This window comes from Toxotes jaculatrix, chromosome 6 (assembly GCF_017976425.1).
Source record: "Toxotes jaculatrix isolate fToxJac2 chromosome 6, fToxJac2.pri, whole genome shotgun sequence".
Classification (NCBI taxonomy): domain Eukaryota; kingdom Metazoa; phylum Chordata; class Actinopteri; family Toxotidae; genus Toxotes; species Toxotes jaculatrix.
The window spans coordinates 26,327,797-26,355,371 of record NC_054399.1 but is presented as its reverse complement, the minus strand read 5'-3'; the positions used below and the strand labels follow the sequence as shown (position 1 = coordinate 26,355,371).

The following is a 27,575-nucleotide window of genomic DNA, read 5'->3' as shown; positions in this document are numbered from 1 at the left end:
CAGTGTCCAGGCAAAACATATTGGAGTATGTTCCTCTGACATTAAAGGACAGACACACATTTTTTTTGAGTCTGTCTAAAACAATGTAGCTGTACTTCTGTCAGTTAAAAAATAAGGTCAGGAAAAATGGAACCAGCATGGTTTAAAACAAACAAGCTGTTATTTAACATGAAAAAGTTATGTCAGTCAAAGGTCACAGTCAAGTTGATATAGGCTGTTGAGGAGCAAGTTAATTTTACAATTCCTTGGGTTACTCCTGTTACAGCTCTTGTTGTCACAGGACTCCTTGTATTTCCACTAGACATTACTCTTCATATTCAAAATCCCACTGTAACTACAAAAATAACTAAATAGGGGGGCGGTAGTTACACTCGCAGCAGCAGTAGCACATGAACAGGAGAGCAGGAGGGGCAGAGAGAGAGCTAGGGGCTACAAGAAAAGACAACATCGACGCATTAGAAAGGTATAGTTAAATGAGTGACACCAAGGAAAGAAACAAAATCTGGAACCATTTCAGTTATACTGATAATACAAGGGCAGAGTGTAGTGTCTGCAAGAAAAGAATTTCATATAGAGCCGGCTCCACAAACAACCTGCACAGGCACCTGAGAATTGTTTGTTTAAAAGAAAAAAGCTGAAAGTTTAATATTGTTAAAATTTGAATTTTAAATATTTTTTTGTATTTTTTATTATTTATTTTTTATGTGGAGTAAATGAAGATTATTTATATATAAATAAAAAATACATTAGTAATTAATTCTTTGCATATTTTTACATTATTATTGATAGTAAATTAAATAGTATGGCCTCAAAATGGGCAAAAAAAACAAAGGTCATAGTATAGTAAGGCTTCAAAATGGGCCAAAAACGGTCATAGTATAGTATGGCCTCAAAATGTCATAAAAATGGTCATAGTATAGTAAGGCCTCAAAATGTCATAAAAATGGGAGTTGTTTCGACCCCCCTTTTTGTGGTACTTTTTGTGTAGCTGAAGTTGGTGTTTACGGTTGTTAAGAGTGTACAGGGCTTGGAGTTTTAACCAGGTTCAGTTTTGACCGATCCTCAGGCGAGCAAGATAGAGACATGGGACCTACCCGCCCATTTGTGTGTACCCCGAGGGTTAAATGGTTCATTCTATTTTTGGTTTGTTTGAGTTACTAGTGCAGAGAGTGCTTTTGCTGCTGGTGCCACTGGTGTTGCTGAGTGGTGTCCTGTGAGGCTGGGTCCAAAAGGGGCTGCCCATAGAAGTGCAGCCATTATATGGAGGGAGCGGCCATATTGGGCTGGACCAAGTGGATGCCACATCATGGGGGGAAATTAGGGATTTAGTTTGTATAGTTGATTATTTCTTTAGACTGTTAGTTGTTGATTTGGATTGTTTAGTTAGTAGTTAAAGATATTCATTACTGACAGGCTGATTGTCTGGTTTTGTTTATTGTTGTCATGTTTGTTGTTTGTAAATCCCCCTTTTTGTTAGGATAATGGCCTTATCAACCATTATACATGTGTCCTTTGTTTTTCAGTGTGTAGGTCTGTTTGTCTTCTGTTTGTCAGTTGGTCTGTTCAGTTACTTGACTTTGTATTTCTTTCAGTATAGTTCTGTTAGGTTGAACTCTTTTAGGGATCCAAGTTTGTTATATTTTGGTTAAAATATTTCTTTGCATCTTTTTTGGGGTAAATAAAACCCTCTTTTTGAAGAAATTCATCTGTGGTCCTCGTGCTTGCCAGCTTGGTCCCTTACATTTGGTGGCAGCGATGGGATCAGCCAGTTGAGGACACAGGCATTTTTTTTACTTTTTTGTCTTCCCCTCCATTTTGTAAAGGCATGCACCGGGGAGGAAGAGTTGCAGGAGGCCCGGGAGATGGAACGAAAGGAGGAAGTTACACGGCAGGAGCAACGGTATGAAGCACTTCAAAATCGGTTCAGACTTTTACACACCCTTTGGAGACTCATCGGAGCCCAACTACTCTGCCAATAATCCATCAAGCCAGGTTCAATTATCTCACGAACCCAGACTAGAAAAATTAACAGAAAATGATGATGTTGAACACTTTCTCATTGCATTTGAAAGGATTGCAGCAGCATGTCAGTGGCCAAGATCTGACTTGGTTTTCCGACTCATTCCACTCCTGACTGGCAAACCCAGAGGAGCTTATGTTAATATGGATGTGGATGATTCCCTTGAATATGATGAGGTCAAAGCTGCTATTTCGAAAAAATATGATATTAACCTTGAGACCTACAAGCAGAGGTTCCGCTCTCTAGATGTCAGACCTGATGAGAGCCCCAAGGAGTTGTATGTGAGGCTGAAAGAGCTGTACGGGAAGCGGACCCAACCGCAAGGTAAAACTGTCCAAGAAATTGGTGAAATAATCATTATGGAACAGTACTTGAGAATGTTGTCTCCTGAACTCCAGGTTTGGGTAAAAGAGCATGGTCCAAAGTCAGCGGCTGAAGCTGCCACTCTAGCTGATGTGTTTGTGGCTGCTCGGAAAAAGAATCAGCCATGGAGTAACCATACCTGGAAGGCGGGGAAGGATAGCCGTAAGCCTGCACCCCCTCAACACCACCAGAGGTCATCAGCAGGCGTGGGTAAGCCTCCGGTAAGGAGAACCAACAGGTGCTATTGATTGAAGGGCTTCTAGCCAAACACCCATTTGTTATCTGTGTGGACAGGAAGGCCATATTAAACCAATGTGCCCAAAGAATCCAGCTAAGCTCACTCAAATGTGTTTTGTACCACGACAAAGTGTTGACATTAAGCCTCAGGGTAACCAATCCATGAAAACGACTGATGTAAAGATAAATGGAGAAAACCTCAGAGCCCTGATTGATACAGGCAGTACTCAGACTCTTGTATACAGAAAATATGTGTCAGCTAATACCATCTGCACTCTTGAGACAATCCCCATTTCCTGTGTACATGGTGATGAGAAGTCTTATCCCACGGCAGATGTTTATGTGGAAGTGCAAGGACAGAGCTATCTGCTAAATGTGGGAGTTACAGATAACTTGCCTTTTCCAGTGGTTTTGGGGGATGACCTGCCGGTGCTCTTTGATTTGTTGAATCCTGTGCAAAGCTGTAATGTTGCAGTCACCAGGGCACAGTCTCTAGGTCTTAGGGTTCCGGAGTTATGAGCATTTGAAGTTCCCCCATATAAGTGAGTTGGGAGAGTGAAAATTTGGGATTTAACCAGGGTCAGTTTTGACCGATCCTCAGCAGAGCAAGATAGAGACATGGGACCTTGTCCTACCCCCCCCATTTGTGTGCACCCCGAGTCCAACGGTACCACCCTTTAGTCTCTAGGTCTTAGGGTTCCGGAGTTATGAGCATTTGAAGTTCCCCCATATAACAGAGTTGGGAGAGTGAAAATTTGGGATTTAACCAGGGTCAGTTTTGACCGATCCTCAGCGGAGCAAGATAGAGACATGGGACCTTGTCCTACCCCCCCCCCATTTGTGTGCACCCCGAGTCCAACGGTACCACCTTTGAGTCTCTAGGACTTAGGGTTCTGGAGTTATGAGCATTTGAAGTTCCCCCATATAAGTGAGTTGGGAGAGTGAAAATTTGGGATTTAACCAGGGTCAGTTTTGACCGATCCTCAATGGAGAAAGATAGAGACATGGGACCTTGTCCTACCCCCCCATTTGTGTGCACCCCGAGTCCAACGGTACCACCCTTTAGTCTCTAGGACTTAGGGTTCTGAAGTTATGAGCATTTGAAGTTCCCCCATATAAGTCAGTTGGGAGAGTGAAAATTTGGGGTTTTAACCAGAGTCAGTTTTGACCGATCCTCAACGGAGAAAGATAGAGACATGGGACCTTGTCCTACCCTCCCATTTGTGTGCACCCCGAGTCCAACGGTACCACCCTTGAGTCTCTAGGACTTAGGGTTCTGGAGTTATGAGCATTTGAAGTTCCCCCATATAAGTGAGTTGGGAGAGTGAAAATCTGCCTAAGTGTGAAAGGCCAAAAGTGTTCCCCCAGAAAGTGTTTAGGAACACATTTCAGAGCCCTAGGAGTGGTTTGGACCCCCCTTTTTGTGGTACTTTTTGTCAAGTTGAAGTTGGTGTTCACGGTTGTTAAGAGTGTACAGGGCTTGGAGTTTTGACTAGGGTCACTTTTGACCGATCCTCAGCGGAGCAAGATAGAGACATGGGACCTTGTCCTACCCCCCCATTTGTGTGCACCCCGAGTCCAACGGTACCACCCTTTAGTCTCTAGGACTTAGGGTTCTGAAGTTATGAGCATTTGAAGTTCCCCCATATAAGTCAGTTGGGAGAGTGAAAATTTGGGGTTTTAACCAGAGTCAGTTTTGACCGATCCTCAACGGAGAAAGATAGAGACATGGGACCTTGTCCTACCCTTCCATTTGTGTGCACCCCGAGTCCAACGGTACCACCCTTGAGTCTCTAGGACTTAGGGTTCTGGAGTTATGAGCATTTGAAGTTCCCCCATATAAGTGAGTTGGGAGAGTGAAAATTTGGGGTGTTAACCAGAGTCAGTTTTGACCGATCCTCAGCGGAGAAAGATAGAGACATGGGACCTTGTCCTACCCCCCCATTTGTGTGCACCCCGAGTCCAACGGTACCACCCTTGAGTCTCTAGGACTTAGGGTTCTGGAGTTATGAGCATTTGAAGTTCCCCCATATAACAGAGTTGGGAGAGTGAAAATTTGGGGTTTTAACCAGAGTCAGTTTTGACTGATCCTCAGCGGAGAAATATAGAGACATGGGACCTTGTCCTACCCCCCCCCCCCCCCCCCACTTGTGTGCACCCCGAGTCCAACGGTACCACCCTTGAGTCTCTAGGACTTAGGGTTCTGGAGTTATGAGCATTTGAAGTTCCCCCATATAAGTGAGTTGGGAGAGTGAAAATCTGCCTGTGTGTGAAAGGCCCAAAGTGTTCCCCCAGAAAGTGTTTAGGAACACATTTCAGAGCCCTAGGAGTGGTTTGGACCCCCCTTTTTGTGGTACTTTTTGTCAAGTTGAAGTTGGTGTTCACGGTTGTTAAGAGTGTACAGAGCTTGGAGTTTTGACCAGGGTCAGTTTTGACCGATCATCAGCGGAGCAAGATAGAGACATGGGACCTTGTCCTACCCCCCAATTTGTGTGCACCCCGAGTCCAACGGTACCACCTTTGAGTCTCTAGGACTTAGGGTTCTGGAGTTATGAGCATTTGAAGTTCCCCCATATAAGTGAGTTGGGAGAGTGAAAATTTGGGATTTAACCAGGGTCAGTTTTGACCGATCCTCAATGGAGAAAGATAGAGACATGGGACCTTGTCCTACCCCCCCATTTGTGTGCACCCCGAGTCCAACGGTACCACCCTTTAGTCTCTAGGACTTAGGGTTCTGAAGTTATGAGCATTTGAAGTTCCCCCATATAAGTCAGTTGGGAGAGTGAAAATTTGGGGTTTTAACCAGAGTCAGTTTTGACCGATCCTCAACGGAGAAAGATAGAGACATGGGACCTTGTCCTACCCTCCCATTTGTGTGCACCCCGAGTCCAACGGTACCACCCTTGAGTCTCTAGGACTTAGGGTTCTGGAGTTATGAGCATTTGAAGTTCCCCCATATAAGTGAGTTGGGAGAGTGAAAATCTGCCTAAGTGTGAAAGGCCAAAAGTGTTCCCCCAGAAAGTGTTTAGGAACACATTTCAGAGCCCTAGGAGTGGTTTGGACCCCCCTTTTTGTGGTACTTTTTGTCAAGTTGAAGTTGGTGTTCACGGTTGTTAAGAGTGTACAGGGCTTGGAGTTTTGACTAGGGTCACTTTTGACCGATCCTCAGCGGAGCAAGATAGAGACATGGGACCTTGTCCTACCCCCCCATTTGTGTGCACCCCGAGTCCAGCGGTACCACCCTTTAGTCTCTAGGACTTAGGGTTCTGAAGTTATGAGCATTTGAAGTTCCCCCATATAAGTCAGTTGGGAGAGTGAAAATTTGGGGTTTTAACCAGAGTCAGTTTTGACCGATCCTCAACGGAGAAAGATAGAGACATGGGACCTTGTCCTATCCTTCCATTTGTGTGCACCCCGAGTCCAACGGTACCACCCTTGAGTCTCTAGGACTTAGGGTTCTGGAGTTATGAGCATTTGAAGTTCCCCCATATAAGTGAGTTGGGAGAGTGAAAATTTGGGGTGTTAACCAGAGTCAGTTTTGACCGATCCTCAGCGGAGAAAGATAGAGACATGGGACCTTGTCCTACCCCCCCATTTGTGTGCACCCCGAGTCCAACGGTACCACCCTTGAGTCTCTAGGACTTAGGGTTCTGGAGTAATGAGCATTTGAAGTTCCCCCATATAACAGAGTTGGGAGAGTGAAAATTTGGGGTTTTAACCAGAGTCAGTTTTGACTGATCCTCAGCGGAGAAATATAGAGACATGGGACCTTGTCCTACCCCCCCCCCCCCCCCCCCCCCCCCCCCCACTTGTGTGCACCCCGAGTCCAACGGTACCACCCTTGAGTCTCTAGGACTTAGGGTTCTGGAGTTATGAGCATTTGAAGTTCCCCCATATAAGTGAGTTGGGAGAGTGAAAATCTGCCTGTGTGTGAAAGGCCCAAAGTGTTCCCCCAGAAAGTGTTTAGGAACACATTTCAGAGCCCTAGGAGTGGTTTGGACCCCCCTTTTTGTGGTACTTTTTGTCAAGTTGAAGTTGGTGTTCACGGTTGTTAAGAGTGTACAGAGCTTGGAGTTTTGACCAGGGTCAGTTTTGACCGATCATCAGCGGAGCAAGATAGAGACATGGGACCTTGTCCTACCCCCCAATTTGTGTGCACCCCGAGTCCAACGGTACCACCCTTTAGTCTCTAGGACTTAGGGTTCTGAAGTTATGAGCATTTGAAGTTCCCCCATATAAGTCAGTTGGGAGAGTGAAAATTTGGGGTTTTAACCAGAGTCAGTTTTGACCGATCCTCAACGGAGAAAGATAGAGACATGGGACCTTGTCCTACCCTCCCATTTGTGTGCACCCCGAGTCCAACGGTACCAACCTTGAGTCTCTAGGACTTAGGGATCTGGAGTTATGAGCATTTGAAGTTCCCCCATATAAGTGAGTTGGGAGAGTGAAAATTTGGGGTGTTAACCAGAGTCAGTTTTGACCGATCCTCAGCGGAGAAAGATAGAGACATGGGACCTTGTCCTACCCCCCCATTTGTGTGCACCCCGAGTCCAACGGTACCACCCTTGAGTCTCTAGGACTTAGGGTTCTGGAGTTATGAGCATTTGAAGTTCCCCCATATAAGTGAGTTGGGAGAGTGAAAATCTGCCTAAGTGTGAAAGGCCAAAAGTGTTCCCCCAGAAAGTGTTTAGGAATACATTTCAGAGCCCTAGGAGTGGTTTGGACCCCGCTTTTTGTGGTACTTTTTGTCAAGTTGAAGTTGGTGTTCACGGTTGCTAAGAGTGTACAGGGCTTGGAGTTTTGACTAGGGTCAGTTTTGACCGATCCTCAGCGGAGCAAGATAGAGACATGGGACCTTGTCCTACCCCCCCATTTGTGTGCACCCCGAGTCCAACGGTACCACCCTTGAGTCTCTAGGACTTAGGGTTCCGGAGTTATGAGCATTTGAATTTCCCCCATATAAGTGAGTTGGGAGAGTGAAAATTTGGGATTTAACCAGGGTCAGTTTTGACCGATCCTCAGCGGAGCAAGATAGAGACATGGGACCTTGTCCTACCCCCCCATTTGTGTGCACCCCGAGTCCAACGGTACCACCCTTGAGTCTCTAGGACTTAGGGTTCTGGAGTTATGAGCATTTGAAGTTCCCCCCTATAAGTCAGTTGGGAGAGTGAAAATTTGGGGTTTTAACCAGAGTCAGTTTTGACCGATCCTCAGCTGAGAAAGATAGAGACATGGGACCTTGTCCTACCCCCCCATTTGTGTGCACCCCGAGTCCAACGGTACCACCCTTGAGTCTCTAGGACTTAGGGTTCTGGAGTTATGAGCATTTGAATTTCCCCCATATAAGTCAGTTGGGAGAGTGAAAATTTGGGATTTAACCAGGGTCAGTTTTGACCGATCCTCAGCGGAGCAAGATAGAGACATGGGACCTTGTCCTACCCCCCCATTTGTGTGCACCCCGAGTCCAACGGTACCACCCTTGAGTCTCTAGGACTTAGGGTTCTGGAGTTATGAGCATTTGAAGTTCCCCCATATAAGTGAGTTGGGAGAGTGAAAATCTGCCTAAGTGTGAAAGGCCAAAAGTGTTCCCCCAGAAAGTGTTTAGGAATACATTTCAGAGCCCTAGGAGTGGTTTGGACCCCGCTTTTTGTGGTACTTTTTGTCAAGTTGAAGTTGGTGTTCACGGTTGCTAAGAGTGTACAGGGCTTGGAGTTTTGACTAGGGTCAGTTTTGACCGATCCTCAGCGGAGCAAGATAGAGACATGGGACCTTGTCCTACCCCCCCATTTGTGTGCACCCCGAGTCCAACGGTACCACCCTTGAGTCTCTAGGACTTAGGGTTCTGGAGTTATGAGCATTTGAAGTTCCCCCATATAAGTCAGTTGGTAGAGTGAAAATTTGGGGTTTTAACCAGAGTCAGTTTTGACCGATCCTCAACGGAGAAAGATAGAGACATGGGACCTTGTCCTACCCCCCCATTTGTGTGTACCCCGAGTCCAACGGTACCACCCTTGAGTCTCTAGGACTTAGGGTTCTGGAGTTATGAGCATTTGAAGTTCCCCCATATAAGTCAGTTGGTAGAGTGAAAATTTGGGATTTAACCAGAGTCAGTTTTGACCGATCCTCAATGGAGAAAGATAGAGACATGGGACCTTGTCCTACCCCCCCATTTGTGTGCACCCCGAGTCCAACGGTACCACCCTTTAGTCTCTAGGACTTAGGGTTCTGAAGTTATGAGCATTTGAAGTTCCCCCATATAAGTCAGTTGGGAGAGTGAAAATTTGGGGTTTTAACCAGAGTCAGTTTTGACCGATCCTCAACGGAGAAAGATAGAGACATGGGACCTTGTCCTACCCTCCCATTTGTGTGCACCCCGAGTCCAACGGTACCACCCTTGAGTCTCTAGGACTTAGGGTTCTGGAGTTATGAGCATTTGAAGTTCCCCCATATAAGTGAGTTGGGAGAGTGAAAATCTGCCTAAGTGTGAAAGGCCAAAAGTGTTCCCCCAGAAAGTGTTTAGGAACACATTTCAGAGCCCTAGGAGTGGTTTGGACCCCCCTTTTTGTGGTACTTTTTGTCAAGTTGAAGTTGGTGTTCACGGTTGTTAAGAGTGTACAGGGCTTGGAGTTTTGACTAGGGTCACTTTTGACCGATCCTCAGCGGAGCAAGATAGAGACATGGGACCTTGTCCTACCCCCCCATTTGTGTGCACCCCGAGTCCAGCGGTACCACCCTTTAGTCTCTAGGACTTAGGGTTCTGAAGTTATGAGCATTTGAAGTTCCCCCATATAAGTCAGTTGGGAGAGTGAAAATTTGGGGTTTTAACCAGAGTCAGTTTTGACCGATCCTCAACGGAGAAAGATAGAGACATGGGACCTTGTCCTATCCTTCCATTTGTGTGCACCCCGAGTCCAACGGTACCACCCTTGAGTCTCTAGGACTTAGGGTTCTGGAGTTATGAGCATTTGAAGTTCCCCCATATAAGTGAGTTGGGAGAGTGAAAATTTGGGGTGTTAACCAGAGTCAGTTTTGACCGATCCTCAGCGGAGAAAGATAGAGACATGGGACCTTGTCCTACCCCCCCATTTGTGTGCACCCCGAGTCCAACGGTACCACCCTTGAGTCTCTAGGACTTAGGGTTCTGGAGTAATGAGCATTTGAAGTTCCCCCATATAACAGAGTTGGGAGAGTGAAAATTTGGGGTTTTAACCAGAGTCAGTTTTGACTGATCCTCAGCGGAGAAATATAGAGACATGGGACCTTGTCCTACCCCCCCCCCCCCCCCCCCCCCCCCACTTGTGTGCACCCCGAGTCCAACGGTACCACCCTTGAGTCTCTAGGACTTAGGGTTCTGGAGTTATGAGCATTTGAAGTTCCCCCATATAAGTGAGTTGGGAGAGTGAAAATCTGCCTGTGTGTGAAAGGCCCAAAGTGTTCCCCCAGAAAGTGTTTAGGAACACATTTCAGAGCCCTAGGAGTGGTTTGGACCCCCCTTTTTGTGGTACTTTTTGTCAAGTTGAAGTTGGTGTTCACGGTTGTTAAGAGTGTACAGAGCTTGGAGTTTTGACCAGGGTCAGTTTTGACCGATCATCAGCGGAGCAAGATAGAGACATGGGACCTTGTCCTACCCCCCAATTTGTGTGCACCCCGAGTCCAACGGTACCACCCTTTAGTCTCTAGGACTTAGGGTTCTGAAGTTATGAGCATTTGAAGTTCCCCCATATAAGTCAGTTGGGAGAGTGAAAATTTGGGGTTTTAACCAGAGTCAGTTTTGACCGATCCTCAACGGAGAAAGATAGAGACATGGGACCTTGTCCTACCCTCCCATTTGTGTGCACCCCGAGTCCAACGGTACCAACCTTGAGTCTCTAGGACTTAGGGATCTGGAGTTATGAGCATTTGAAGTTCCCCCATATAAGTGAGTTGGGAGAGTGAAAATTTGGGGTGTTAACCAGAGTCAGTTTTGACCGATCCTCAGCGGAGAAAGATAGAGACATGGGACCTTGTCCTACCCCCCCATTTGTGTGCACCCCGAGTCCAACGGTACCACCCTTGAGTCTCTAGGACTTAGGGTTCTGGAGTTATGAGCATTTGAAGTTCCCCCATATAAGTGAGTTGGGAGAGTGAAAATCTGCCTAAGTGTGAAAGGCCAAAAGTGTTCCCCCAGAAAGTGTTTAGGAATACATTTCAGAGCCCTAGGAGTGGTTTGGACCCCGCTTTTTGTGGTACTTTTTGTCAAGTTGAAGTTGGTGTTCACGGTTGCTAAGAGTGTACAGGGCTTGGAGTTTTGACTAGGGTCAGTTTTGACCGATCCTCAGCGGAGCAAGATAGAGACATGGGACCTTGTCCTACCCCCCCATTTGTGTGCACCCCGAGTCCAACGGTACCACCCTTGAGTCTCTAGGACTTAGGGTTCCGGAGTTATGAGCATTTGAATTTCCCCCATATAAGTGAGTTGGGAGAGTGAAAATTTGGGATTTAACCAGGGTCAGTTTTGACCGATCCTCAGCGGAGCAAGATAGAGACATGGGACCTTGTCCTACCCCCCCATTTGTGTGCACCCCGAGTCCAACGGTACCACCCTTGAGTCTCTAGGACTTAGGGTTCTGGAGTTATGAGCATTTGAAGTTCCCCCCTATAAGTCAGTTGGGAGAGTGAAAATTTGGGGTTTTAACCAGAGTCAGTTTTGACCGATCCTCAGCTGAGAAAGATAGAGACATGGGACCTTGTCCTACCCCCCCATTTGTGTGCACCCCGAGTCCAACGGTACCACCCTTGAGTCTCTAGGACTTAGGGTTCTGGAGTTATGAGCATTTGAATTTCCCCCATATAAGTCAGTTGGGAGAGTGAAAATTTGGGATTTAACCAGGGTCAGTTTTGACCGATCCTCAGCGGAGCAAGATAGAGACATGGGACCTTGTCCTACCCCCCCATTTGTGTGCACCCCGAGTCCAACGGTACCACCCTTGAGTCTCTAGGACTTAGGGTTCTGGAGTTATGAGCATTTGAAGTTCCCCCATATAAGTGAGTTGGGAGAGTGAAAATCTGCCTAAGTGTGAAAGGCCAAAAGTGTTCCCCCAGAAAGTGTTTAGGAATACATTTCAGAGCCCTAGGAGTGGTTTGGACCCCGCTTTTTGTGGTACTTTTTGTCAAGTTGAAGTTGGTGTTCACGGTTGCTAAGAGTGTACAGGGCTTGGAGTTTTGACTAGGGTCAGTTTTGACCGATCCTCAGCGGAGCAAGATAGAGACATGGGACCTTGTCCTACCCCCCCATTTGTGTGCACCCCGAGTCCAACGGTACCACCCTTGAGTCTCTAGGACTTAGGGTTCTGAAGTTATGAGCATTTGAAGTTCCCCCATATAAGTCAGTTGGTAGAGTGAAAATTTGGGGTTTTAACCAGAGTCAGTTTTGACCGATCCTCAACGGAGAAAGATAGAGACATGGGACCTTGTCCTACCCCCCCATTTGTGTGTACCCCGAGTCCAACGGTACCACCCTTGAGTCTCTAGGACTTAGGGTTCTGGAGTTATGAGCATTTGAAGTTCCCCCATATAAGTCAGTTGGTAGAGTGAAAATTTGGGGTTTTAACCAGAGTCAGTTTTGACCGATACTCAACGGAGAAAGATAGAGACATGGGACCTTGTCCTACCCTCCCATTTGTGTGCACCCCGAGTCCAACGGTACCACCCTTGAGTCTCTAGGACTTAGGGTTCTGGAGTTATGAGCATTTGAAGTTCCCCCATATAAGTGAGTTGGGAGAGTGAAAATTTGGGGTGTTAACCAGAGTCAGTTTTGACCGATCCTCAGCGGAGAAAGATAGAGACATGGGACCTTGTCCTATCCCCCCATTTGTGTGCACCCCGAGTCCAACGGTACCACCCTTGAGTCTCTAGGACTTAGGGTTCTGGAGTTATGAGCATTTGAAGTTCCCCCATATAAGTCAGTTGGGAGAGTGAAAATCTGCCTAAGTGTGAAAGGCCAAAAGTGTTCCCCCAGAAAGTGTTTAGGAACACATTTCAGAGCCCTAGGAGTGGTTTGGACCTCCCTTTTTGTGGTACTTTTTGTCAAGTTGAAGTTGGTGTTCACGGTTGTTAAGAGTGTACAGGGCTTGGAGTTTTGACTAGGGTCACTTTTGACCGATCCTCAGCGGAGCAAGATAGAGACATGGGACCTTGTCCTACCCCCCCATTTGTGTGCACCCCGAGTCCAACGGTACCACCCTTTAGTCTCTAGGACTTAGGGTTCTGAAGTTATGAGCATTTGAAGTTCCCCCATATAAGTGAGTTGGGAGAGTGAAAATTTGGGGTTTTAACCAGAGTCAGTTTTGACCGATCCTCAACGGAGAAAGATAGAGACATGGGACCTTGTCCTACCCTCCCATTTGTGTGCACCCCGAGTCCAACGGTACCACCCTTGAGTCTCTAGGACTTAGGGTTCTGGAGTTATGAGCATTTGAAGTTCCCCCATATAAGTGAGTTGGGAGAGTGGAAATTTGGGGTTTTAACCAGGGTTAGTTTTGACCGATCATTGGGACTGGGAACCCTGCGATAATTGCTCAGATTTTTATTGTTATTGATCCAAGCCTGAGGGGCTAAGAGCCGCACATGTGAAGCATGTAAAAATTATGGAAAAAATTATCATTTAAGTGAAAGACATGAAAAGATCGCTGTGAAAGAGACCTTTGGGTTCTTTGCATAACCACTCTTTGCTTGTGTGTAGCCAGGAAGAAGTGACAGTCATACATCCAGTAATTATTGTTTGAATGACTGTCAGCGTGTAGTGTCAGCCCTTTTAATAGGGGGAGGGGGTCTTTGCCCTTTCTGACACACTTGGGTGTGAGTTTGAATCCTCACCTACACTACCCAAAGAAATGTGGTAATGTAAATAAACCAGATAACACCAAGAAGCTTAAAACATAATTTAGGTAGTATATTGTTTCTCTTAAAACATATTTATATATTTGCTGTTGCAGATTACTTATACATAAATGTCATTTTTAAAAAATATTCTTTCCTATCATGCTGATCCGAGGGGGATTTAATGATCTTGCTGCATCATTTTTGTCTCATCTTGGATTGTCTTTGATAGAGCGCATTAAATTTCTCTCCTGTACAGGCCCCTCATATGTTCAGAGTGGAGGCTCCTCATGAGGCCTACAGACAGATCCATGTTGTGGAGGATTCAGATGACTTTAATCACCACTATTCATCATGTGGAAGAGAAAGGAAGGATCCACAGATCCGTGTCTCCATCCTTCCCTCTTCAACGTTCCACACAGTCTCTTCATCCTTCTTCTACCAATGGATCAGGTCAAACACTGACACCAGCAGTATTTGGGGGAATGGTGGAGTCCCTATCTGTCTGTCTGTATAATTCACTACTCTAACAGCAGGAATGATGCATCTACAAAAGCTGCTTCCCAGTTAAAGCACCAGCTCCCCCAGTTGTAGCATGATTACCTTTTCTAGTTGTTACTTAAACTGTTATTTGATTGAAATAGATGTACTTGTTAATTTCAGACTCTTCCTTTGGTCTCGTAAAGCCTGTGTGGAAGCCCTTAACAACACTGTGATTTCGGTATGATTGGGGAGAAGGCACGGGTTCAGCATGGTAGATTTTCAGATGTCCAAAGGTCACAGCATTATGGGCCATATTCTTTGAAGGAGGCAGCTTCAGAAAGAGGCCACATCCTCTGCGCTCAGGTTTTTACGTGGCTCATATCAAGACCGGAGTGAACTATGTGGAATAATCATTATGTGTTTGTATTTAGATCTACCCACTGCAGAGGAGCTGATGAGGCCCATCCGCCCAGAGAGGGACCATATCAGAGGGTTCACCCTCCAGCCTATCTGGTTAGGACTAAATCTTTGAGTTATTCAAAATGGTCACATCACAAAACATTAGTTTGATCATTCACAGGTTGGTCCAGTTTTCACATAAAGTATCTCAGATTGGTGGATTTTCAGATTTGGGGACATTATGCACTCATGTCAAATCATCAGCAGTCTAATCTTGATAACTCAGTTGTCCACATAAATAGGGGCCCAGGGCCTTGCTCAGTCTGAAATTCAAATTCAAGATGTATCCAAGACTTTACAGTTTGAAGTCTGTGAATGAGATTTTTTTGGATATAATTTCAGTTTAAGATGAGTTAGAACCAGAAGCTGAAAACACTGGCTAAAGTTCAGTATTTAATTAGCAAGTGACATTCAAGATTCAAGATTCAAGATTCAAAGATTCAAAGGGTTTATTGTCATTTGCACAGTAAGGAAACAGGTTTCCCTGTACAATGAAATTCTTACTTTGCTCTTCACCCAGAATGCCATACAAAACGTTGTAAGTAAATAAAATAGATAATAGTATTTACAAAATATTAATAAGAGCATAAGTGAGAAAAAAAAAAAGTTACACAAAATATAAACTGTACTGATATATACAAATCAGCTGTTGTGCAAATTCAGCTGAGAGTGAAGACTGTGCAAAAGAACTGTTATGTGAACAGTGCAGTATGTGTGCAGTTATTAAGGTGCAGAACAGTAATAAATAATAACAGTCAGTATGTGCAAAAGTTGCAGCCTGTTGTTACAGACTCCTGTCAGCTGTTGAGGAGTCTGATGGCAGACGGGAAGAAAGAGTTTTTAAGTCTGGTGGTCCTGCACTTCACACTCCTGTACCTCCGGCCTGAAGGGAGGAGAGTGAACAGACCTTGTTGTGGGTGGGTGGGGTCCTTGATGATGGAGGCAGCTCTCCTGTGGACTCTGCGCTGGTAGATGCTCTGCAGAGAGGGCAGAGGAGTCCTGGTGATCTTAGACGCAGTCTTCACCACTCTCTGCAGGCGTTTGCGGTCCATGGCAGTGGAGCTGCCGTACCACACAGTGATGCAGCTGGTCAAGATGGACTCAACAACGCAGCTGTAGAAGTTCCTGAGGATCTTTGGTGACATGCCAAACTTTCTCAGCCTCCTCAGGAAGTACAGACATTAGCAGACTTTCAGGGCACATATTCTGTTTTTCTTCAGGGTGGCCTGCGGGACCTTTAGTATATCTCCTTCTTGCAAAAGCTCTTCCTTTGTAAAAGGAGTCTGACAAATGCACTTGTTGCCATCTCTAAACCCACAGGCAAAAGAAAAGGTCAACATCCTGTACAGACATATAGAAAGAATGTTTTCAGTGTTCAGAACTGGGGGCAAACTGTTTTGGGACTGTTGAGTGTAGTGCCTCAAAAAAACCCTTTCTTTCAGCTCCAAACCTGAATTTAGTTAAAAGAAAGTTACAACAGTAACATAAGTTTTACTTACAGTGCTGTGGAACTTTACCAAGAGAAAACATGCTGCTGTATTAGCAAGATGGCGCTCCGCACGGTGCGACATGGCGTTGCTCTCCGGGTCAAGTTTTACAGTGTTTTGTTATTTACAGTGCTCTTATTGATGTTTCATGTGAGATACACCAAGGCTCATGTGAAGTACGACCGAGATGCCCTGATAAAACTTGGGGAGATGAGTCACAGAGGACATTTTAACATCGACATCCTCCGCTCCTTCCCAGAGCTACTTCTTCACCCCGAAGAAACGCCGGGCCAGGCCGCAGCAGGGGGATCTTCTAGACCCCAGAGACCGATCAGGAAGCGCGGCCGGCGGGGAGGAGCAGCACGAAGGCTCCGTCGTCTGGTTAGCAAAGGACGGCTAACCCTCCCGGTCTTACTTCTCGCCAACGTTCAGTCTCTGGTAAACAAGATGGACGATCTTCACGGTCGGATGGCTGCACAAAGGTACATCCAGGACTGCTCTGTGCTGTGTTTCTGTGAAACATGGCTCGGACCACAGACCCCAGACGAGGCCATAACACCGGCAGGCTACGCTGTTTACCGAGCCGACCGCAGCGCGACGGATAGCGGTAAAACTCGCGGAGGAGGCACTGCGATCCTCGTCAAACACGCCTGGAGCACCGACAACACGGTAATATCACAGTCATGTTCCGAAGATGTGGAATATATCACCGTGAAGTGCAGGCCGTTTTATCTGCCCAGAGAACTGCAGTGCATCATACTGAGTGTGGTGTATATACCCCCCTCGGCCAACGAGGACAACGCACTGAGGGAACTACAGGACATGATCAGCAAACATGAAAACACATATCCAGATGCTGCTATTGTTGTGCTCGGAGACTTTAATCACTGTGATCTCCGGAAAAATATCCCAAAGTTCCATCAGTTTATCAACTTTCCCACCAGGGGAAGTAACATTCTGGACAAGTGCTACAGCAACATTAGAAATGCTTATTCTGCTGTCCCCAAGCCACACTTTGGGAAAAGTGACCACACTGCCATCTTGCTACAGCCCACCTACACCAAGCGGCTCAAAGCACACCCGGTCACTGTTAGAACTGTAAAGATGTGGACCAGTGATGCAGTGGCAGAACTGCAGGGCTGTCTGGAGGCCACAGACATGAGCATTTTTAAAGAAACCACGGACAATATTCATGAGTATGCAGACACTGTGAGCAGCTACATTGACTGGTGCACCTCCATATGCATCCCTGTTCGGACTATTCGTACTTATCCCAACCAGAAGCCCTGGTTTAATGCGGATATACGAAACAAGATCAGAGACCGGTGCGCAGCCTTCCAGTCAGGAGACATAGAGGGCTACAAAGTCGCCCGATATGAGCTCCAAAAAGCCATCAAAACAGCAAAGAGGTCGTACACCCAGAGACTGGAGAGCTGCTACAGGGAACACAACACCAGGAGCATGTGGCAGGGGATAAAGGCAATCACTTGCTACAGGAAGGACACAAATGGAACTACCACCAGGAACACCCCCGAACCAGACAACCTCAACAGTTTTTATGCCAGATTTGATTTGCACAATAAAGACATCCCCTTCAAGGTCCCCCCCAACCCAGAGGAGACTCCACTCCAGGTGTCACACACACAGGTTCTCAGGGCTCTGAGGCAGGTGAACCCCCGCAAGGCGGTAGGACCGGACTGTGTGGCGCCAAGGGTACTGAAGGAATGTGCAGTACAGCTGGCAGAGGTATACACGGACATCTTCAACACCTCTCTCTCACAGCAAACAGTCCCTCGCATATTCAAATCCTCCATCATAGTCCCAGTCCCCAAAAAAGCACACACAACCACAATGAACGACTTCAGACCTGTGGCTCTCACTTCTGTTGCCATGAAGTGTTTAGAGAAGCTGGTCCTGAAGCACGTCAACTCTGCCGTTCCAGTGTCTGTAGACCCCTTCCAGTTTGCCTACTGCCCGAATAGATCAGCAGACGACGCAGTGGCCCTCACGCTGCACTACATCCTCCAACACCTGGATGGTCCCAACACCTACGCCCGGCTCCTGTTCCTGGACTACAGCTCAGCCTTCAACACCATCAGGCCGATGAAGCTCACTGAAAAGCTGGCTGACCTCGGAATACCAACACCCACCCGCAACTGGATTCTGGACTTTCTCACAGACAGACCACAGGTTGTGAGGATGGGGAGGAAGGTCTCTGCTGAGCTTACAGTGAGCACAGGAACCCCACAGGGCTGCTGCCTCAGTCCTAAGCTCTTCACACTGTACACACATGACTGCACAACCACACAGAACAACACAGCCGTTATAAAATATGCTGACGACACGACCGTCCTCGGCCTCATCAGAGGGGGAGATGAGTAAGCATACAGGGACCTGGTGCACAAGATCACGGTCTACGGTGAGGATAATGATCTTGTGCTCAACCTCGAAAAAACAAAAGAACTCATTCTGGACTTTAGGAGACGGGCGTCCCCTCTGCAGCCACTCACCATCAAAGGGACTATGGTGGAGCGAACCGACAGCCACAAGTTCCTCGGCCTGCTCATCTCTGAGAATCTCAGCTGGGCCAAAAACTCCACATTGGTAGTGAGAAAAGCCCAGCAGAGACTGCACTTCATCAGAGTGCTGAGGAAGGCGGGACTTGGACGCCAGCCGCTCATCCAAGCCTACAGAGGACTCGTTGAAAGCATCCTCACCAGTGCCATCACAGTATGGTACGGTAACACCACGCTGGCTGAGAGGAAGTCGCTTCAACGAGTCATAAAAGCTGCAGAAAGGGTCACTGGATGCAGCCTTCCAACCATGGACTCCATCTACACCGAGCGCTGCAGACGCAAAGCACAGAGCATCTTGAAAGACAAACACCATCCAGCTCGTGCTTTGTTTCAATGGGTGGACTCAGGCTACAACCTGAGGCATCGCAGGCCGGTGAGCATCAGTGCCCACAGAGCCCGCCTCCACAACAGCTTCTTCCCAGCCACTGTCAGAACAGTGGCACAGGACATTAAGGAGGGAAGAAGCTACTACATAGCATAACCCTGACAACGTGCAAAAAACCATGTCAAAAAACAATCTGGTATTACTATGTGCAATATGTCTTTATATTCACCATGTGAAACAATTCAAAAATATTCTAAAAAAATTGCAATATCACCATGTGCAATATGCCTGTTAAGATCACCATGTGAAACATCACATACAGGAAGTGACAGTGTGCCTATATTAGGCACCTAATATTCTTAATTTTCTTAAGAATCTTCCAGTATTTTAAGTGCACTATCTTGCTCCTCTTTTGTATTATTTATTTCTTGGTTGTTTTATTTTATTTCTTATTTTACTGTATTATTTAAACCTTAAGCTTGACTCTGGGGAGGGATGCACAAGAATTCCTATGCACATGTACTGCAGTGTATCTGTGCAAATGGCAAATAAAACTCTATTCTTCTTCTATTCTTCCTTGGAAAGGACTTTCCCAGATGTGACAGAGTCACAAGTGAAGCAACCAGGAAAGACTGACCCTGTCGTGGGAATAAAGGGAGCCAAGGAACCGACTAGCCACCCATCCAGCTCCTCAGACCATCCCAACCATGACCTGACATGGAGCATCAGAGAGGAAGTGGACAGGCTGATGGAGGATCACTACAAGTCTTCTTCTTACATGTCGTCTGAGGCTGGCAACGTTAGGAAACAAATGGTGGGACAAAATTCACACTCTTCTCCGTTTCAGCAGATAACATTATGGAAACATAAAATTATATAAATATATATATTAGAAAATTAACCGTTACTTAGAATAGGCTAATTGTGTAGAGCATAAACAGTTCAAATTTATCTAATGTTAGAGTGACATTGGCTGAAAATAGGCTTAGATGCTGCTTAGATACATAGAAGCTGGACCAACACCAATATGTACCAATGAACTTTTTTTTTTTTGGAAGCAAGAAAACCTTTTTTTTCTGTAAAATATTTAATTACAGTATTGTTTAACCATGGTTTAATTACTAATAATAATAATTATGGACATTTTTCCCAGGCCTTCCGTAGCTCCACCATTTCTCACCCTTCTACATCTTCAGTGAAGAAGCCCACAGTGGCCCCTAGGAGAGGCAGAAAAATAGAGGGGAGAACAGCAGCAACTTCCAAGTCATCGGGGACCAGTAGAGCTGCTGCTACAGCCAAAACCCGTTCTCCACAGAGTCCGTCAAAAGCTGAGTCCGCGAAGAGCCAAGACAAAGATGACTACACAGGTTATTAGTGACCCTCACACCCAGATCATCAAGTTACCAAAACTGCTCTGATAATTCAAGATGAGGATTTGTCTTATACTGATGATACTGTTATATATTATACCATGATACAGATGCTATACAAAATATTCAACCCCTTTATTTCTTGCACATTTCATTGTTTAATGTTTTGTTCTTGTGCTTTAAAGCTATGCAAAAAAATTTTTATCCTATTTATGTTCAGTTGCCATTGAAGTTTGATTTTGATTTCTGAAGCCCTGCGTGCCTGCAGGAGCCAGTTGTGGAGCTTTGGAGTCAGTGTGTGTGTGTGTTTTTTTTTTTATGTAAAGGCACTGAATGACTTTTGTCTGATTATCTGAGGCAGATGTGAAGGTGAGCAGTGAGCTGGTGGCATCTGTTCAGTCCTTAGTGGCTGTCCTCCAGCAGCAGATAGACACCAGCAGTCACCAGGACACCAGACTGACACACAGTCCTCCGAAGAACAATGTAAGAAAATACTTAAAATATGAAATCCCTGCAAAAATATTGTCAGTGTGCAGATTTAAACTTAAAGTTTACATAATCAGGACAGTATATACTCAGTATTCTCACCGCTTGGTGATCCATGCAGATGGTGTGGAGGATCACTGTTTCTGTTTTTCAGGGTGGGGACACAGTATTTAGAGTGTGACGAGGAGACAGTCTCATCAGAGTTTGCGAGACTGTCGTGATTCATGACAGACTAAAACTAACCTGTATATATACATTTTAATAACTCCGTTTTTAAAGTGCAAATGCAAAGTAATCAAATGAATTAAATTCATCACTCAGCCCTGTCAGTGTTTACAGGTGAGATGCCAGCGAACGATCATGTGAACGTTGCTGCGCTACTGAATCCTTCTGAACGATTGCATCGTGTAACAGTATTATGTTACTTCATCTGATACTGGTGTTGATGTCTGACTTGCAGAGGGATGAGGGCAGCTCTTCGGTGGACGAGCTGAGAGTCCAGCTGGCTCAGAAGGAGAGGGAGATACAAATGATGAAAGGAGGAGCAGAGAAGCTCGACTCCCTCAGAAAGCAGAACTACCTGCTGCAAAGCAAGGTGCGCAAACATTCACAACACACAAAGTTTCAAAACAAAATATGAATCAGCTACTTGTTTGTTTTAAAAATATTCCTTTGAAATTCATATTGTGTCACATATTGTGTGTTTACCACACTATGTGATTTAGCGCAGGGGCAGTTGGCTGTAGACTATTTTATTTGCTGTAAGTTGGACTATGAATTATCAACATTCAGAACACCTCATTCTCAGGTTTAGCTGTAGCAGGACCCCCAAGGGTGAATATCCAACAGTGAATGGTTGTAGTGCTGTTGCCACTTTTTCACAATATTTGTCAGTGTTTAAAAGCACAACCACCTGTGAGACTCTCAGTCAAGTATTTTGCCCACTTTGTTGTGTCGTAGATTTATCGAATAGAATTTTAAATGGATAAAACTGCCATTTCTGCCCTTATCTTGAGGGAATGATGAATGTCCTTGAAGAATATCTGTTCCAGAGTGGATGTGACCTGAGACTGGACGTGACTTATGACTCCAGCATAGTAGTGACCCAAAGCATGCAGCCAAGGCAAAGCTGGAGTTACTGTAGAAGCTGAAAGAGCAACAGATGGTTGAGACTGGAGTTAGGCTCAGGCTGATGTTTTGTGTGATCACTTTAGTGTGGGTGTTACAGACTTTGGTTTGAAAAACACACCTGACAGGACATAACAACTCAACAAAGCTCATAAAAATGCAGGGTTAAGGATTGAGAAACAAGGAAAGGAACATAAACAAGGTTATAACTAAAGCCCTGATAGTATATGTATATGATAGTAGCTTTGCATCTATTTTCAGCTGTGTTTTGCAGGCACACTGTGCTTCTACTGCTTGTTGAAAGACAGATTTGCAGATGGTCAGTGCTGAAGAACTCTGAATCAGATACAACAAAAGTGGCCGGTCATGCCTTGTAGTAGCAGTGGTACATCAATATGTAGTAAATAAGCTGTGTTGTTGGTTTTTTCTTTTTTTGACTCCTCAGCTACGAAGTGCAGAAGGAACCAGTCAGAGGAGGAGATGGGCCGAGGCCACAGATCCTGCAACAGAGGAAAAACTCCAACAGATAGATAAAGAAATGAAAGAGCAGGAGGCGCTCATAAAAGGTTACCAGCAGGTTTGTCTCCCTGAACTCTCTTACTTTGACTGTCCTCAGTGCTCATGTCTGTCATTAGAGGACTAGTGTAGGATTTAGAGGGATCTACTGGCAGAAATAGAACATAATACTAATATTGGGGTAATAACTTAAAACAATGATTGCAGAACAACCTTGTGACTGAAAGTCTTTTATGAAGCTTCCCACTCTACTTCCCACGACTCCTGTGCGTGTGACGTCGCTGTTTTACAACAAAGTCAAAATGATGGTATTTTTTAAACAAGTGTTTAACAGTGGTGAAATTCAAATAGCTGAAGTTTTTGTAGTGTAGGTTATTCAGGCAAATAACTTTCTGGGGTTGTATACAGCATTGTGCTAAAACAATTTTAGACATTTAGATTCTTATCCATCATGAAATACCATCAGTGAGGTGTATGATCAGCAACAAGAACACGGAGTCCTGCAGCAGATGATATGGCCCCCACATCACTGAGTCAGTCTGGGATTATATGAAAAGACAGAAGCAACAGAGAAATTAAAAATTTTCTGTAGCGTACCACTGAGTAACATGCCTCTCCCCCCAAAGTGATGGTAGCCAGATGGTGGCCTGACACTCATCATGTTACTATCACATGACTAGATCTCGAGCATTGTCACACACTGAAAGTAAGATTAATGAGACAGTGCTGAGTTTGTGATCACTAAGGAGCTTCCATCATCACAGTAATCAATGAGTGGTGCGAGTAAAGTAAAAAGCATCCTGATAAACCGAAGCCCGGCAGAACAGGACACAGCTTTGAAGCACCACATACATTTTTTGTTTTCTTCTTTTTCTTCTTGTGTTTTTTTAATGTTTGCACTGTTACACCACAGTAAAACTAAGGTACTTTACAGGAGAATGAGAAGCTGTACTTACAGTTGAAGGCTCAGCAGGCAAAGAGTAAAGCCAACGAGGAGGCCATGTTTAAGGAAAACCAGAGGCTGCTGAGTGAGCTGGATTTCACAAGGTGGGTTCAGGGTACATTGTTTTTTGTACGTGTCTACAAAATAAAAATTTCCATTCAAAATGAACACTGGCCCAATTAGGAAACTTTACACATGGTTTTTAAATGTTTTTATGGTTTTTGTTTATCAGGGAGCAGCTGCGTAAAACCCCAAGGCCTGTGGGAAATATCTGTTTGATGGATCACACTCAACGCATTGCAGACTTGTTAGCTCAAGTACATACATTTCAGGTAAGTCCCACTATCACTGAATTACTGTTTGAATGGCAATCTGTTTCAGCCCCATCACTTATCTCTTATAAAAATATGTGTCTGTGTGCAGAGGAATGAGGCTAAGCTGTCTGAGGACATTCACAGACTGAAACAGGAGAAGCAGGCTCTGGAGGTAGACCTGCAGCTGATGAAGAAAGAGAGAGACCTGGCTAAAGCCAAGGCCATCTCCACTTCAGGTAAGACTGGATACAAGACAGGGCTAGAGGTGGAATGACCACTGAAAACTTGGATGGTTAAAAGATTAGAAGCAGATCCCAGTTTTTATAAGACCCTTTTTTTTTTACTGTATGTGCATAAGTGATCTTTGTACAACGTGTATCCATCCTAAATGTGCCAGGTGATAAGACCTTTGAGATACGTGTATTGGAGGACAAGCACCGAGAGGAAGTGTCGGCCTTGAAGAAGAAGCTGCAGTGGTTTGCTGAGAACCAGGAGCTGCTGGACGGAGACGCTGGCAGACTGAAGGCTGCTACAGCAGAGATAAACCAGCTCAAAGAGCAGGTGAGGCTGAGCAGTCACATGATGTTTATATACTAATTCTCATTTCATTTACCTTCAGGATAAGGTATACAAAGTCTTCATTTCACTGGGTTATCACGTCAGTTCATAGTGTTTATGTGTAGGGTTGGAAAAAAGAATACAGTGGCTTCAGGAAGTAACTTTTTGAACACTTTATTTTGTTGTAGATTGAATTGTACATGAATAAAACTGCCGTTTTTGCCTATCAGTAGACACTCAGTAACCCACAGTGAAAACGTGCTTTTAGAAATTTTGAGAACATGGTCAGGTGCATCCTCTTTGCTTTCATTATCCCCAGGATGAGTCTAGGACTCAGTTGGAGTCCCTGAATGGAACTGATTGAACATACTGAAGTACTTCAGTTATGATTAATTATTTTTTTCAAATAGCTGTATGACAATTGTTAGAAAGGTTCAGCACCCCCCGTGTGCGATCACGTGATGCGACGTTGACGTCATCGCGCGACGTCCCTGTTCTGCCGCGACAAGGACGCGCATAATCCGAGGACAGTGTACTTCGATAGTTAATAGTCAGTCTATAACGCACATAATCCTGATAGTACCTGCAGTTCCAGCCGCTGATGTTTCCAGTTTCAAGTCGCTGATGAAACGTGAGTGTTGCTGTGTCGTATCGTTAAGTTTGTTTACTTATTACCGAGTCGCTATGCTAGTTAGCACTGTGTATTTTTCCGCCGCACGTCGCGGCGTCGTAAGGCTGCATGAAGTTCACTCGTGTATTACATGTCGGTTCATTTCTATGTGAACAGTAAAGTTATGTGGCGTTATATTGAAAGAGGGAAATGAGAGGAGGTTGTATGTTTGATGTAGAACTTTATTTGAGCCCATGTTAAGTTGTTTATATTTTTTATGTGCTTATTAGTTGCATTTAATGAGGCGGTATAATGTGTGTGTGTGTTGATGAATGAGCTGAATGCTGTTTTATTGCTTATTTTAGACTACTGTGATGCTGTGAACATCAAAGAGCAATAAATACAGCTGGAGCACTGTTCCAAATCCTGTACTTCTTTACCTGTGTCCTGACCGACACAACATCTTGTCTGCTGTTGAACATTTTTTGATTATTTGCAAGATGGCGGCGCACAGTGATGCAGCGGCTTCTCGAGCTCCCAGGATTAAGCCTTACTTTTCCCACTTCGAGGCCGTTTTTAGCAGTAGTTTAGCGCTAAATTCACGTGTAAGGTACAGCTCTACCGAACTAAAGACCATCAGAGATAGTTCGGTTACCACAATCCCACCGACGCTGAAATCCGCACTCGGAAGACTGGGGCTCCTGAGGACGACGGAGTGGCGCAGCAGAGTACGGGGAGCAGCCAGCAAGAGGAAGCGATGCTCCCGAAAACAAAAGAGAGGAAAGCGAGCAGGCGTGCAAGTCCGGCTGAAGGCCAGCAGGCCGCCGATTCCAACTCTCTTTCTGGCCAACGTCCGCTCCCTGGACAACAAAGTGGATCTGTTACGTCTGAGGCTGAGTGTTTCCACGGAGATGAGGAACTGTGCTGTTTTCTGCCTCACGGAAACCTGGCTAAACCACAACATGCCGGACTCAGCCTTCCAGATCGACGGACTACAGCTTTTCCGGGCGGACCGTGACCACCGGTCAGGGAAAACACGGGGAGGAGGACTCTGTGTGTACGTGAATGAAGGTTGGTGTACAAACTGTGGACTGGTAAAAAGTTTCTGCTCTGAGGCGATAGAACTTATGACAGTGAAATGTCGGCCGTACTATCTGCCACGGGAGTTCACCGCGGTGTTCGTCACCATTGTTTACATCCCGCCGGGTGCTAATGCTAACGCTAATGCTAACGAAGCATTACAGGAGCTACAAGACACCATTAGCTCGTTGCAGAGCAGGCACCCGGAGGCGTTTTACGTGGTTGCGGGAGACTTTAACCACGTGAAACTGACGGACACTTTGCCCAGTTTTTACCAGCATGTCACCATCCCCACACGCGGAGATAACATTCTGGACTGTGTGTACACTAACATTCAGGATGCATACAGAGCTCTCCCCCGCCCCCCTCTTGGCCTCTCCGACCACATCTCCATCCTGCTTGCGCCAGCTTACCGCCCCCTGCTGAGACGGATCAGGCCAACAAAGAAGACTGTCACTGTGTGGCCCAGTGATGCAGCCTCTGTGCTACAGGACTGCTTTCAATGCACAGACTGGCAGGTCTTCAGGGAGGCAGCCACATATGAGGGAGAGGTGGACCTCAAGGAATACACCTCCTCCGTCCTCGGCTTCATCTCTAAGTGTGCTGATGATGTCGCCACCACCAGGACAGTAACCTGCTTCCCAAACCAGAAACCCTGGCTGAATGCTGAGGTCAGAGCTCTGCTGAAAGCTAGGGATGCTGCGTTTAGGGCAGGTGAGGCATCAGCGCTGAGAGTGGCGAGGAAAGAACTGACAGCGGGCATCTCGAGGGCCAAAGCCACATATGCTCAGAAAATTCAGGGTCACTTCACCTCCAACGACCCCCGGAGCATGTGGAAGGGCATCAAGTGCATCACAAATTACAACACCAGGGATGCACAATGCCCACTGGACCCCTCCCTGCCAGAGGCACTAAACAGGTTCTATGCCCGCTTCGAGGATCCTGACTCACCCCCCTCCTGCACCAGACTCACACCACCACCTGGTGACACACCCCTCAGAGTGACCACAGCTGATGTGAGGAGAACCCTGATAGGAATTAACCCCCGCAAAGCTGCAGGCCCCGACAACATCCCAGGGCGGGTTCTGAGGGACTGTGCTCATCAGCTGTCTGAGGTGCTGACGGACATTTTCAACACCTCACTGTCACTGGCATCTGTCCCCTCCTGCTTAAAGACTGCCACAATTGTCCCCGTCCCTAAGTGCTCCACAGTGACAGGCCTCAATGACTACCGACCCATAGCTCTGACCCCGGTAGTCATGAAGTGCTTTGAGAGGCTGGTCATGGGCCACATCAAAAACTCCATCGATGTCACTGTGGACCCCCACCAGTACGCCTACAGGAAGAACCGCTCCACTGATGACGCCATCTCATCAGTGGTCCACACAACCCTCACCCACCTGGAGAGCAGGAACTCATATGTCCGTCTGCTCTTCCTGGACTTCTCATCAGCCTTCAACACCATCATTCCACAGACCCTGGTACAGAAGCTCTCCCTCCTCGGTCTGAGTCCCACACTGGGGAACTGGGTCCTGGACTTTCTGACCAGCAGAACACAGACTGTCAGAATCCACAACACCATCTCCTCCTCCATCACCCTTAGCACTGGCTCGCCGCAGGGCTGTGTGCTGAGCCCCCTCCTGTTCACCCTGCTGACATATGACTGCTCGGCGAGACACCCCAGCTGTCATATAGTGAAGTTCGCGGACGACACAGCAGTAGTGGGACGCATCACTGACAACGATGAGTCAGAGTACAGAGAG

At 46.1% G+C, this 27,575-nt stretch overlaps 1 pseudogene; it reads left to right on the top strand.

The window, feature by feature from the left end:
- Window positions 1-2,163: 2,163 nt before the first annotated feature.
- Window positions 2,164-27,575, top strand: part of LOC121182853 — a 30,747-nt pseudogene continuing 5,335 nt past the window's right edge.